The sequence below is a fragment of the Phyllobates terribilis genome, unplaced genomic scaffold, assembly GCF_046119375.1.
Source record: "Phyllobates terribilis strain yellow unplaced genomic scaffold, ASM4611937v1 Scaffold_304__1_contigs__length_2301189, whole genome shotgun sequence".
Lineage (NCBI taxonomy): Eukaryota > Metazoa > Chordata > Amphibia > Anura > Dendrobatidae > Phyllobates > Phyllobates terribilis.
The window spans coordinates 2,198,269-2,212,345 of record NW_027363064.1 but is presented as its reverse complement, the minus strand read 5'-3'; the positions used below and the strand labels follow the sequence as shown (position 1 = coordinate 2,212,345).

Below are 14,077 nucleotides of genomic sequence, written 5' to 3'. Positions count from 1 at the left end.
CCTCCACGCATCGCATAATTTAAAATCAGTTATAAAATCTTTCAATAGATGACATGACTTATCCAATTTGCGTAAAGGGTCACCCCCTGCTCGTTGTTCACTAGCACAAAGACAATTAAAATCACCCCCTACGACCAGGGGAGATGACCCAGTACAGTACAATGGCAATATCCCAAATAAATTAATTCTCTCTTGCTTATCAGGGGGAGCATAAATATTCATTACACGTAGGGTAAAACCATTAAATTTAAAATGCACTAAAACCACTCTGCCTGGTACTATTTCTGTGACAGCATTTATAGTAATATTTCTCCCACGACAGAGGAAGCCCACCCCCGCTGACTTGTTGTCATTGGAGCCAGACCAGATGGAGGGCCCCAGTCTCCAATCTGTCTTGATATCATTATAATTTAGTGCATGTTGTATCCCGCATTCCTGTAATAAACATATGTCAAAGTCAGTGGTTTCTAAATACTTGAATAGAGCAGCCCTACGAACTGGGCTCTTTAATGACCTCACATTCAGTGAGACAAGTCTTATTGTGGGCATTCATAGGTCAGGGTGGTGGATCTTCCATGAGGACACCTGACTCAAAGCCCTGTATATCAAATTGCTCCAGGACATCCGGGCTAGATGACCCAAACGACTCGATATTCTGTGAGCCGGCGGTTGCCCCCTCGTAGGTCACGGTTCCCAGCCACATTCCAGGAGACGCTGGGGATTCGACATTCCGTCTCTTTTTCGGGGCAGACTCCACTAGGTCACTGGTGCAGTCCTCCTCTTCCTCCACCTCCTCCAGGGGGGGAGACTGGTCCATCAGGACAAGATCAGCAACACAGATTTCCTGATGTTCGCCACCTAGAAGCAAAGCCCCCTCATCTGGCTGGCTAATCGCCCTGGAAGATCCTGAGGCCATCGCTGCGTGGTCCCCTGTAGCCAACCGCACAGGGGCACCACCCTCCAGCCCAACAGGATCGGTATCGGGAACCATCGATACGGAGGATACCCTCCCAGAAGGAGGACCCCCCCGCTCCGGTCCATGCGAGGTCCGCCCATCGTTAAGGGACTTCGATGCAGGTGCCGCCCCAGAGGGGCCTCCGGCTCCCTGCTCCATCCCAGCCTTCTCGCCCTTCGAACCGCCCTCCGACGCCGGCCTGCCAGTGAAGACCGGTGGGCGCATCGGCTCAGCTTCAGAAGATGCAGCTTCTGCGTAGGTCCTGGTCCTGGTCCTGTTGGGGCATCCTCGGAACATGTGCCCCGCCTCACCGCAGAGATTACATTTCCTCCCAGCGGGACAGTCCTTCATTAAATGTCCGTAACAGCTGCAATTATTGCAGCGGTCTACTTTCCTGCCCGAGCAGGACGTTTGGGTATGACCCATTTGTCCACAGTTCCTGCAACATACTGGCATTCCAGGATAAAATAAGTAGCCTCTGCTCTTACCGATTACGAAGGTTGAGGGAGGGTGTAGCATTCCTCCCACTCCACTAAGGTCCCTCTTTAGACGGGCCATATACCTTCTCTTGCCGCACCAGAAGCCTACCGCGTTCTTCACAGTACCCAGGTATCTCAGATCATCACAATAGCGGGTAAGGTAGGTCGAGATGTCTGCAGCTTCCACAAAGGGGTTCGGGAAATGCACCACGATGGGGATCTCGTCATAAGCATACAAGAGACAAAAGGTTAGTCCATCCAACTCATCTAAGTAGTTTTTCTCGTTTACCTTTTGTACGAGTTGCTGACAGCATCCCTGGCTCTTGAAGGTGATGGTGTATGTCCCCTTGTACTCGTCCTGGAAGCAGAATATGTCTTCCCGCCGAAACTCCAGAACTCCAAGAAGAATCCTATGGCAGATGTAGTCCAAATTCTTCTCCATCCTCGATGCTGCTCCAACTTCAATCCTCACGGTGTTCCGCATCCGGGCATCACCCGATGAATATGTGAGCGTTGCCGGCATCCTTCACTCAGGAACGTACCGACTCTTCTCTCTGAAAGGCGCAAGCCTTCATGGGATCCCTTCCCGTTGCTCCCGGACTAATCCTTCCTCCCAATAGCAGCAGGGGGGTTAAGTCCCTCCGAAGAGGAACGATCCCCCCAGGCCGAGAGAAAGGGTACCAAGAGCACCTCACAGGCAAGACCACACAGGTAAACCTGATAGATCGTGCCAAAAGGCCGAGAAGCGATAACCAGAATTGGTTTCAAACTACGGAGCCACCCAAGGATCCTGAAAAGTCCATTTGTGGAGATGAGCTCCTGGACTCCCGTTAAGAAGACATGTTGTCAACCTCTAGATCCCTTACATGCCTGCACTTTTCGGCTTGCTGCTGCTGCAATCCACGCGTTTTAGATCTGCATAACTCCACCTCTTTAAACACAGCACCTTCACCCCCTGCTGTTCCCACCCGCCTCAACACCGTTGGAAGGGAGGAGAACCAATTAAGGCGGGGGGTGGGGTGGAACGAGCAGCTGTCTACCCTTAGCAGGAGGGCTCCTGATTACATACCTCTCCTGCTGCTGCTGCTGGCTGTCCAGCAGCAGACTGAAGGTGGCTGCTGCTGTGCACAGGTATATAAAGGCTCAGAGCCTATTATGACACGCGCAGCCAGCGTTCCATTGCCACATTCCATCTACTGCAGGCAGGATACCTGGCTGGCTGAATGTCGCTGAGAAGCTCACAGAGACCGCCATAAGCAACAGTTTAACAGAATGCCACAGACTAATCAACCAAACTTTTTGGGTTGGGTTCTCTTTTATAGTCTGCAGGCATTAAATGAAAGAAGTCAGTGTTCCAGCAGAAGGAGACAACGTTTCAGAAAAGGCATTGTAGCAAACCAAAAAAGAAATTTTAAGCACAGCAGAGTAACCAGCGCACATACCTGTTAGCTCAGGTGAGTTTAAAAGGCTGCTGTTGATAACAAGGGCATTTGCTAAATAGATGGTGTGTGTGCAACAATATACTGAAAGGTCAATTATATTGTGCAGCTTATCTCACCACCTGTAGTTATTTAGGTGAAAGCTCCAAAATGCTTGCCTAATATGTCTGTTTATCCAAAAGGAAGTAAAAAGGGAGAGCTAGAAAGATAGCATTGCATCACATTACATGGCAATGCAATGCACAGTTGCTGAAGTTGAACCAAAATGAGCTTGTAATCTGGCTTCTGCAACTTTGAACATGAAAAATCCAATGAGGAGAAGAAAAGCAAAGCCAAAGAGTCCATCCCAAAATCCGACAAACAAGCAAAATGAACAAAAAACATTGAATTCAATTCTTTCTGATTTTAGAAACTGCATTAAAGAAGGGGTGCACCGGTCCTGGAGATACTGCAATACCAGGTCAATGCGTGGAGTGGACAGAGCAAGCTCTTTTTCCATCTCCCTGTTCTAAAAATCCATTTAATATATGGTCCCCAGATAGGGGACGTATCAGATATTAAACTGATAAGAACAGATACTACACTTGATCTTAGCCAAAAGGCCGAGAAGCGATAACCAGAATTGGTTTCAAACTACGGAGCCACCCAAGGATCCTGAAAAGTCCATTTGTGGAGATGAGCTCCTGGACTCCCGTTAAGAAGACATGTTGTCAACCTCTAGATCCCTTACATGCCTGCACTTTTCGGCTTGCTGCTGCTGCAATCCACGCGTTTTAGATCTGCATAACTCCACCTCTTTAAACACAGCACCTTCACCCCCTGCTGTTCCCACCCGCCTCAACACCGTTGGAAGGGAGGAGAACCAATTAAGGCGGGGGGTGGGGTGGAACGAGCAGCTGTCTACCCTTAGCAGGAGGGCTCCTGATTACATACCTCTCCTGCTGCTGCTGCTGCTGGCTGTCCAGCAGCAGACTGAAGGTGGCTGCTGCTGTGCACAGGTATATAAAGGCTCAGAGCCTATTATGACACGCGCAGCCAGCGTTCCATTGCCACATTCCATCTACTGCAGGCAGGATACCTGGCTGGCTGAATGTCGCTGAGAAGCTCACAGAGACCGCCATAAGCAACAGTTTAACAGAATGCCACAGACTAATCAACCAAACTTTTTGGGTTGGGTTCTCTTTTATAGTCTGCAGGCATTAAATGAAAGAAGTCAGTGTTCCAGCAGAAGGAGACAACGTTTCAGAAAAGGCATTGTAGCAAACCAAAAAAGAAATTTTAAGCGCAGCAGAGTAACCAGCGCACATACCTGTTAGCTCAGGTGAGTTTAAAAGGCTGCTGTTGATAACAAGGGCATTTGCTAAATAGATGGTGTGTGTGCAACAATATACTGAAAGGTCAATTATATTGTGCAGCTTATCTCACCACCTGTAGTTATTTAGGTGAAAGCTCCAAAATGCTTGCCTAATATGTCTGTTTATCCAAAAGGAAGTAAAAAGGGAGAGCTAGAAAGATAGCATTGCATCACATTACATGGCAATGCAATGCACAGTTGCTGAAGTTGAACCAAAATGAGCTTGTAATCTGGCTTCTGCAACTTTGAACATGAAAAATCCAATGAGGAGAAGAAAAGCAAAGCCAAAGAGTCCATCCCAAAATCCGACAAACAAGCAAAATGAACAAAAAACATTGAATTCAATTCTTTCTGATTTTAGAAACTGCATTAAAGAAGGGGTGCACCGGTCCTGGAGATACTGCAATACCAGGTCAATGCGTGGAGTGGACAGAGCAAGCTCTTTTTCCATCTCCCTGTTCTAAAAATCCATTTAATATATGGTCCCCAGATAGGGGACGTATCAGATATTAAACTGATAAGAACAGATACTACACTTGATCTTAGCCAAAAGGCCGAGAAGCGATAACCAGAATTGGTTTCAAACTACGGAGCCACCCAAGGATCCTGAAAAGTCCATTTGTGGAGATGAGCTCCTGGACTCCCGTTAAGAAGACATGTTGTCAACCTCTAGATCCCTTACATGCCTGCACTTTTCGGCTTGCTGCTGCTGCAATCCACGCGTTTTAGATCTGCATAACTCCACCTCTTTAAACACAGCACCTTCACCCCCTGCTGTTCCCACCCGCCTCAACACCGTTGGAAGGGAGGAGAACCAATTAAGGCGGGGGGTGGGGTGGAACGAGCAGCTGTCTACCCTTAGCAGGAGGGCTCCTGATTACATACCTCTCCTGCTGCTGCTGCTGCTGGCTGTCCAGCAGCAGACTGAAGGTGGCTGCTGCTGTGAACAGGTATATAAAGGCTCAGAGCCTATTATGACACGCGCAGCCAGCGTTCCATTGCCACATTCCATCTACTGCAGGCAGGATACCTGGCTGGCTGAATGTCGCTGAGAAGCTCACAGAGACCGCCATAAGCAACAGTTTAACAGAATGCCACAGACTAATCAACCAAACTTTTTGGGTTGGGTTCTCTTTTATAGTCTGCAGGCATTAAATGAAAGAAGTCAGTGTTCCAGCAGAAGGAGACAACGTTTCAGAAAAGGCATTGTAGCAAACCAAAAAAGAAATTTTAAGCGCAGCAGAGTAACCAGCGCACATACCTGTTAGCTCAGGTGAGTTTAAAAGGCTGCTGTTGATAACAAGGGCATTTGCTAAATAGATGGTGTGTGTGCAACAATATACTGAAAGGTCAATTATATTGTGCAGCTTATCTCACCACCTGTAGTTATTTAGGTGAAAGCTCCAAAATGCTTGCCTAATATGTCTGTTTATCCAAGAGGAAGTAAAAAGGGAGAGCTAGAAAGATAGCATTGCATCACATTACATGGCAATGCAATGCACAGTTGCTGAAGTTGAACCAAAATGAGCTTGTAATCTGGCTTCTGCAACTTTGAACATGAAAAATCCAATGAGGAGAAGAAAAGCAAAGCCAAAGAGTCCATCCCAAAATCCGACAAACAAGCAAAATGAACAAAAAACATTGAATTCAATTCTTTCTGATTTTAGAAACTGCATTAAAGAAGGGGTGCACCGGTCCTGGAGATACTGCAATACCAGGTCAATGCGTGGAGTGGACAGAGCAAGCTCTTTTTCCATCTCCCTGTTCTAAAAATCCATTTAATATATGGTCCCCAGATAGGGGACGTATCAGATATTAAACTGATAAGAACAGATACTACACTTGATCTTAGCCAAAAGGCCGAGAAGCGATAACCAGAATTGGTTTCAAACTACGGAGCCACCCAAGGATCCTGAAAAGTCCATTTGTGGAGATGAGCTCCTGGACTCCTGTTAAGAAGACATGTTGTCAACCTCTAGATCCCTTACATGCCTGCACTTTTCGGCTTGCTGCTGCTGCAATCCACGCGTTTTAGATCTGCATAACTCCACCTCTTTAAACACAGCACCTTCACCCCCTGCTGTTCCCACCCGCCTCAACACCGTTGGAAGGGAGGAGAACCAATTAAGGCGGGGGGTGGGGTGGAACGAGCAGCTGTCTACCCTTAGCAGGAGGGCTCCTGATTACATACCTCTCCTGCTGCTGCTGCTGCTGGCTGTCCAGCAGCAGACTGAAGGTGGCTGCTGCTGTGCACAGGTATATAAAGGCTCAGAGCCTATTATGACACGCGCAGCCAGCGTTCCATTGCCACATTCCATCTACTGCAGGCAGGATACCTGGCTGGCTGAATGTCGCTGAGAAGCTCACGGAGACCGCCATAAGCAACAGTTTAACAGAATGCCACAGACTAATCAACCAAACATTTTGGGTTGGGTTCTCTTTTATAGTCTGCAGGCATTAAATGAAAGAAGTCAGTGTTCCAGCAGAAGGAGACAACGTTTCAGAAAAGGCATTGTAGCAAACCAAAAAAGAAATTTTAAGCGCAGCAGAGTAACCAGCGCACATACCTGTTAGCTCAGGTGAGTTTAAAAGGCTGCTGTTGATAACAAGGGCATTTGCTAAATAGATGGTGTGTGTGCAACAATATACTGAAAGGTCAATTATATTGTGCAGCTTATCTCACCACCTGTAGTTATTTAGGTGAAAGCTCCAAAATGCTTGCCTAATATGTCTGTTTATCCAAAAGGAAGTAAAAAGGGAGAGCTAGAAAGATAGCATTGCATCACATTACATGGCAATGCAATGCACAGTTGCTGAAGTTGAACCAAAATGAGCTTGTAATCTGGCTTCTGCAACTTTGAACATGAAAAATCCAATGAGGAGAAGAAAAGCAAAGCCAAAGAGTCCATCCCAAAATCCGACAAACAAGCAAAATGAACAAAAAACATTGAATTCAATTCTTTCTGATTTTAGAAACTGCATTAAAGAAGGGGTGCACCGGTCCTGGAGATACTGCAATACCAGGTCAATGCGTGGAGTGGACAGAGCAAGCTCTTTTTCCATCTCCCTGTTCTAAAAATCCATTTAATATATGGTCCCCAGATAGGGGACGTATCAGATATTAAACTGATAAGAACAGATACTACACTTGATCTTAGCCAAAAGGCCGAGAAGCGATAACCAGAATTGGTTTCAAACTACGGAGCCACCCAAGGATCCTGAAAAGTCCATTTGTGGAGATGAGCTCCTGGACTCCCGTTAAGAAGACATGTTGTCAACCTCTAGATCCCTTACATGCCTGCACTTTTCGGCTTGCTGCTGCTGCAATCCACGCGTTTTAGATCTGCATAACTCCACCTCTTTAAACACAGCACCTTCACCCCCTGCTGTTCCCACCCGCCTCAACACCGTTGGAAGGGAGGAGAACCAATTAAGGCGGGGGGTGGGGTGGAACGAGCAGCTGTCTACCCTTAGCAGGAGGGCTCCTGATTACATACCTCTCCTGCTGCTGCTGCTGCTGGCTGTCCAGCAGCAGACTGAAGGTGGCTGCTGCTGTGCACAGGTATATAAAGGCTCAGAGCCTATTATGACACGCGCAGCCAGCGTTCCATTGCCACATTCCATCTACTGCAGGCAGGATACCTGGCTGGCTGAATGTCGCTGAGAAGCTCACAGAGACCGCCATAAGCAACAGTTTAACAGAATGCCACAGACTAATCAACCAAACTTTTTGGGTTGGGTTCTCTTTTATAGTCTGCAGGCATTAAATGAAAGAAGTCAGTGTTCCAGCAGAAGGAGACAACGTTTCAGAAAAGGCATTGTAGCAAACCAAAAAAGAAATTTTAAGCGCAGCAGAGTAACCAGCGCACATACCTGTTAGCTCAGGTGAGTTTAAAAGGCTGCTGTTGATAACAAGGGCATTTGCTAAATAGATGGTGTGTGTGCAACAATATACTGAAAGGTCAATTATATTGTGCAGCTTATCTCACCACCTGTAGTTATTTAGGTGAAAGCTCCAAAATGCTTGCCTAATATGTCTGTTTATCCAAAAGGAAGTAAAAAGGGAGAGCTAGAAAGATAGCATTGCATCACATTACATGGCAATGCAATGCACAGTTGCTGAAGTTGAACCAAAATGAGCTTGTAATCTGGCTTCTGCAACTTTGAACATGAAAAATCCAATGAGGAGAAGAAAAGCAAAGCCAAAGAGTCCATCCCAAAATCCGACAAACAAGCAAAATGAACAAAAAACATTGAATTCAATTCTTTCTGATTTTAGAAACTGCATTAAAGAAGGGGTGCACCGGTCCTGGAGATACTGCAATACCAGGTCAATGCGTGGAGTGGACAGAGCAAGCTCTTTTTCCATCTCCCTGTTCTAAAAATCCATTTAATATATGGTCCCCAGATAGGGGACGTATCAGATATTAAACTGATAAGAACAGATACTACACTTGATCTTAGCCAAAAGGCCGAGAAGCGATAACCAGAATTGGTTTCAAACTACGGAGCCACCCAAGGATCCTGAAAAGTCCATTTGTGGAGATGAGCTCCTGGACTCCCGTTAAGAAGACATGTTGTCAACCTCTAGATCCCTTACATGCCTGCACTTTTCGGCTTGCTGCTGCTGCAATCCACGCATTTTAGATCTGCATAACTCCACCTCTTTAAACACAGCACCTTCACCCCCTGCTGTTCCCACCCGCCTCAACACCGTTGGAAGGGAGGAGAACCAATTAAGGCGGGGGGTGGGGTGGAACGAGCAGCTGTCTACCCTTAGCAGGAGGGCTCCTGATTACATACCTCTCCTGCTGCTGCTGCTGCTGGCTGTCCAGCAGCAGACTGAAGGTGGCTGCTGCTGTGCACAGGTATATAAAGGCTCAGAGCCTATTATGACACGCGCAGCCAGCGTTCCATTGCCACATTCCATCTACTGCAGGCAGGATACCTGGCTGGCTGAATGTCGCTGAGAAGCTCACAGAGACCGCCATAAGCAACAGTTTAACAGAATGCCACAGACTAATCAACCAAACTTTTTGGGTTGGGTTCTCTTTTATAGTCTGCAGGCATTAAATGAAAGAAGTCAGTGTTCCAGCAGAAGGAGACAACGTTTCAGAAAAGGCATTGTAGCAAACCAAAAAAGAAATTTTAAGCGCAGCAGAGTAACCAGCGCACATACCTGTTAGCTCAGGTGAGTTTAAAAGGCTGCTGTTGATAACAAGGGCATTTGCTAAATAGATGGTGTGTGTGCAACAATATACTGAAAGGTCAATTATATTGTGCAGCTTATCTCACCACCTGTAGTTATTTAGGTGAAAGCTCCAAAATGCTTGCCTAATATGTCTGTTTATCCAAAAGGAAGTAAAAAGGGAGAGCTAGAAAGATAGCATTGCATCACATTACATGGCAATGCAATGCACAGTTGCTGAAGTTGAACCAAAATGAGCTTGTAATCTGGCTTCTGCAACTTTGAACATGAAAAATCCAATGAGGAGAAGAAAAGCAGAGCCAAAGAGTCCATCCCAAAATCCGACAAACAAGCAAAATGAACAAAAAACATTGAATTCAATTCTTTCTGATTTTAGAAACTGCATTAAAGAAGGGGTGCACCGGTCCTGGAGATACTGCAATACCAGGTCAATGCGTGGAGTGGACAGAGCAAGCTCTTTTTCCATCTCCCTGTTCTAAAAATCCATTTAATATATGGTCCCCAGATAGGGGACGTATCAGATATTAAACTGATAAGAACAGATACTACACTTGATCTTAGCCAAAAGGCCGAGAAGCGATAACCAGAATTGGTTTCAAACTACGGAGCCACCCAAGGATCCTGAAAAGTCCATTTGTGGAGATGAGCTCCTGGACTCCCGTTAAGAAGACATGTTGTCAACCTCTAGATCCCTTACATGCCTGCACTTTTCGGCTTGCTGCTGCTGCAATCCACGCGTTTTAGATCTGCATAACTCCACCTCTTTAAACACAGCACCTTCACCCCCTGCTGTTCCCACCCGCCTCAACACCGTTGGAAGGGAGGAGAACCAATTAAGGCGGGGGGTGGGGTGGAACGAGCAGCTGTCTACCCTTAGCAGGAGGGCTCCTGATTACATACCTCTCCTGCTGCTGCTGCTGCTGGCTGTCCAGCAGCAGACTGAAGGTGGCTGCTGCTGTGCACAGGTATATAAAGGCTCAGAGCCTATTATGACACGCGCAGCCAGCGTTCCATTGCCACATTCCATCTACTGCAGGCAGGATACCTGGCTGGCTGAATGTCGCTGAGAAGCTCACAGAGACCGCCATAAGCAACAGTTTAACAGAATGCCACAGACTAATCAACCAAACTTTTTGGGTTGGGTTCTCTTTTATAGTCTGCAGGCATTAAATGAAAGAAGTCAGTGTTCCAGCAGAAGGAGACAACGTTTCAGAAAAGGCATTGTAGCAAACCAAAAAAGAAATTTTAAGCGCAGCAGAGTAACCAGCGCACATACCTGTTAGCTCAGGTGAGTTTAAAAGGCTGCTGTTGATAACAAGGGCATTTGCTAAATAGATGGTGTGTGTGCAACAATATACTGAAAGGTCAATTATATTGTGCAGCTTATCTCACCACCTGTAGTTATTTAGGTGAAAGCTCCAAAATGCTTGCCTAATATGTCTGTTTATCCAAAAGGAAGTTAAAAGGGAGAGCTAGAAAGATAGCATTGCATCACATTACATGGCAATGCAATGCACAGTTGCTGAAGTTGAACCAAAATGAGCTTGTAATCTGGCTTCTGCAACTTTGAACATGAAAAATCCAATGAGGAGAAGAAAAGCAAAGCCAAAGAGTCCATCCCAAAATCCGACAAACAAGCAAAATGAACAAAAAACATTGAATTCAATTCTTTCTGATTTTAGAAACTGCATTAAAGAAGGGGTGCACCGGTCCTGGAGATACTGCAATACCAGGTCAATGCGTGGAGTGGACAGAGCAAGCTCTTTTTCCATCTCCCTGTTCTAAAAATCCATTTAATATATGGTCCCCAGATAGGGGACGTATCAGATATTAAACTGATAAGAACAGATACTACACTTGATCTTAGCCAAAAGGCCGAGAAGCGATAACCAGAATTGGTTTCAAACTACGGAGCCACCCAAGGATCCTGAAAAGTCCATTTGTGGAGATGAGCTCCTGGACTCCCGTTAAGAAGACATGTTGTCAACCTCTAGATCCCTTACATGCCTGCACTTTTCGGCTTGCTGCTGCTGCAATCCACGCGTTTTAGATCTGCATAACTCCACCTCTTTAAACACAGCACCTTCACCCCCTGCTGTTCCCACCCGCCTCAACACCGTTGGAAGGGAGGAGAACCAATTAAGGCGGGGGGTGGGGTGGAACGAGCAGCTGTCTACCCTTAGCAGGAGGGCTCCTGATTACATACCTCTCCTGCTGCTGCTGCTGCTGGCTGTCCAGCAGCAGACTGAAGGTGGCTGCTGCTGTGCACAGGTATATAAAGGCTCAGAGCCTATTATGACACGCGCAGCCAGCGTTCCATTGCCACATTCCATCTACTGCAGGCAGGATACCTGGCTGGCTGAATGTCGCTGAGAAGCTCACAGAGACCGCCATAAGCAACAGTTTAACAGAATGCCACAGACTAATCAACCAAACTTTTTGGGTTGGGTTCTCTTTTATAGTCTGCAGGCATTAAATGAAAGAAGTCAGTGTTCCAGCAGAAGGAGACAACGTTTCAGAAAAGGCATTGTAGCAAACCAAAAAAGAAATTTTAAGCGCAGCAGAGTAACCAGCGCACATACCTGTTAGCTCAGGTGAGTTTAAAAGGCTGCTGTTGATAACAAGGGCATTTGCTAAATAGATGGTGTGTGTGCAACAATATACTGAAAGGTCAATTATATTGTGCAGCTTATCTCACCACCTGTAGTTATTTAGGTGAAAGCTCCAAAATGCTTGCCTAATATGTCTGTTTATCCAAAAGGAAGTAAAAAGGGAGAGCTAGAAAGATAGCATTGCATCACATTACATGGCAATGCAATGCACAGTTGCTGAAGTTGAACCAAAATGAGCTTGTAATCTGGCTTCTGCAACTTTGAACATGAAAAATCCAATGAGGAGAAGAAAAGCAAAGCCAAAGAGTCCATCCCAAAATCCGACAAACAAGCAAAATGAACAAAAAACATTGAATTCAATTCTTTCTGATTTTAGAAACTGCATTAAAGAAGGGGTGCACCGGTCCTGGAGATACTGCAATACCAGGTCAATGCGTGGAGTGGACAGAGCAAGCTCTTTTTCCATCTCCCTGTTCTAAAAATCCATTTAATATATGGTCCCCAGATAGGGGACGTATCAGATATTAAACTGATAAGAACAGATTTTTTGATTGAATATATCTTTTATTAGCACAAAAAATAAGTTAACAGACAGTGTACAGTGCCGCAGCCCAGTACACACAGAATTCTACATCATATTTACATAGCATGAGGATACGACGCACTAACTAGACACATCACACCCCTATGCTACACAAAACACTCAATCTGAAAGAAAAAGCATATCAATCAATACAGTACGACGAACCGTGATAAGGGATAGGGATTGGGAAAAAGGGGATGGGGAGGGGAAAATCACAGGCCCGAAGCTTTATTGAAAGACAAGACACATAAGGGGAGAGGGGGAGGAGGGGTTTAGTCCTCATCCTCGTCCTCCGGACCGTCCATGATGGAATAGTCTCTGAGCAGGCTGTGGATCAGCCTGCGGCAGTCCTGGATGGACATCCTCTCCCTCCTCAAGATGAGCCGGTTCCTGGCGACCCAAAGGGCATCCTTGAAGCAGTTCATAAGGCGCCAAGCCTCCTGGATGGCTCCGACGGTATGAACCCCAGGGAAGAGTCCATAAAGCACAGAATGGTGCGATAGGCTCGCCCTGGGGACAGAGTTCCTCAGGTCGTCCTCAAGTGCAGTCAATAGGCGCTGTGCAAATCCGCAGTCCCAAAAAGTGTGCAAAGATGTTTCCTCCACGAAGGGGCACCTTGGGCAGTACCGGGTCTTGCACAGGTTCCGGGCATGCATGAATGACCGGACGGGCAGTCCGCCCTGAATCACCATCCACGACAAGTCCTTGTGCCCGTTGGTCAGCCTGTCAGACGACACATTTGTCCACACAGTCTCCAGCGTGTCCTGGTGAAGTCCTGTGATGTTCTCCACGTCATCCTTGGCTCTGATTAGCTTGTGGATAGTTTTGGGCTTCCACAAGTCGGGCTTGAGTCCCTCCAGTTGATGCTCCCCCACAAATCGAACGACGTCTCCGTAGAACCATGGCGTCGTCCAGTTGTAGGGGAAGGAGCTGTCCCACTTGTCCCAGCCGAGTCGCCTCCAAAGAGGAAGCAGGAAGAAGCGAGACATGGACCTGCCCGCGGAGCCATTCTTGACTTGCAAAGTCCGGCGGACACAATCACACACAAAAGAGGATCGCAGGAGGGTGGGGATATCTGGAACGCCCTTCCCACCCTTGCGAGGCTCCTTGTACATGACGGCCCGCCTGACTCTGTCCATCTTGGATCCCCAGACAAAGTGAAACACTGTCCTGGTAATGGCCCTGCACACAGTGACGTGTGGGGGCCAGGCCTGCGCCGTGTACTGCAAGACGGGCAGGACCTCATTACGCAGGACGAGTGCCTTACCCTCACAAGTGAGGTGTCTGAGGCTCCAGAGTCCGATCCGTTGCTTCACCTTGGCCAAGCGTTCTTGCCAGGACTTGAGGGCCGCTCCTTCCTTCCCGAACCAGACTCCCAGCACCTTGAGGAAATCCGGTTGAATGTTGAAGGGGAAGGGGGCGGAGGAGGCCGGCTGCCAATCCCCG

At 47.0% G+C, this 14,077-nt stretch overlaps 8 non-coding genes across 8 annotated transcripts; all 8 read right to left on the bottom strand.

Moving 5' to 3' along the window:
• Window positions 1-3,296: 3,296 nt before the first annotated feature.
• On the bottom strand, window positions 3,297-3,487 carry LOC141220818 (U2 spliceosomal RNA). The gene has a single exon (XR_012288949.1). It is a non-coding gene; the product is annotated as a U2 spliceosomal RNA (small nuclear RNA).
• Window positions 3,488-4,602: 1,115 nt separating this feature from the next.
• On the bottom strand, window positions 4,603-4,793 carry LOC141220817 (U2 spliceosomal RNA). The gene has a single exon (XR_012288947.1). It is a non-coding gene; the product is annotated as a U2 spliceosomal RNA (small nuclear RNA).
• A 1,115-nt stretch (window positions 4,794-5,908) lies between these two features.
• On the bottom strand, window positions 5,909-6,099 carry LOC141220816 (U2 spliceosomal RNA). Its single transcript, XR_012288946.1, has one exon. It is a non-coding gene; the product is annotated as a U2 spliceosomal RNA (small nuclear RNA).
• A 1,115-nt stretch (window positions 6,100-7,214) lies between these two features.
• Window positions 7,215-7,405, bottom strand: LOC141220815 (U2 spliceosomal RNA). The gene has a single exon (XR_012288945.1). It is a non-coding gene; the product is annotated as a U2 spliceosomal RNA (small nuclear RNA).
• A 1,115-nt stretch (window positions 7,406-8,520) lies between these two features.
• On the bottom strand, window positions 8,521-8,711 carry LOC141220814 (U2 spliceosomal RNA). Its single transcript, XR_012288944.1, has one exon. It is a non-coding gene; the product is annotated as a U2 spliceosomal RNA (small nuclear RNA).
• Window positions 8,712-9,826: 1,115 nt separating this feature from the next.
• Window positions 9,827-10,017, bottom strand: LOC141220971 (U2 spliceosomal RNA). Its single transcript, XR_012289087.1, has one exon. It is a non-coding gene; the product is annotated as a U2 spliceosomal RNA (small nuclear RNA).
• A 1,115-nt stretch (window positions 10,018-11,132) lies between these two features.
• On the bottom strand, window positions 11,133-11,323 carry LOC141220970 (U2 spliceosomal RNA). The gene has a single exon (XR_012289086.1). It is a non-coding gene; the product is annotated as a U2 spliceosomal RNA (small nuclear RNA).
• A 1,115-nt stretch (window positions 11,324-12,438) lies between these two features.
• On the bottom strand, window positions 12,439-12,631 carry LOC141220893 (U2 spliceosomal RNA). The gene has a single exon (XR_012289022.1). It is a non-coding gene; the product is annotated as a U2 spliceosomal RNA (small nuclear RNA).
• Window positions 12,632-14,077: the final 1,446 nt, after the last annotated feature.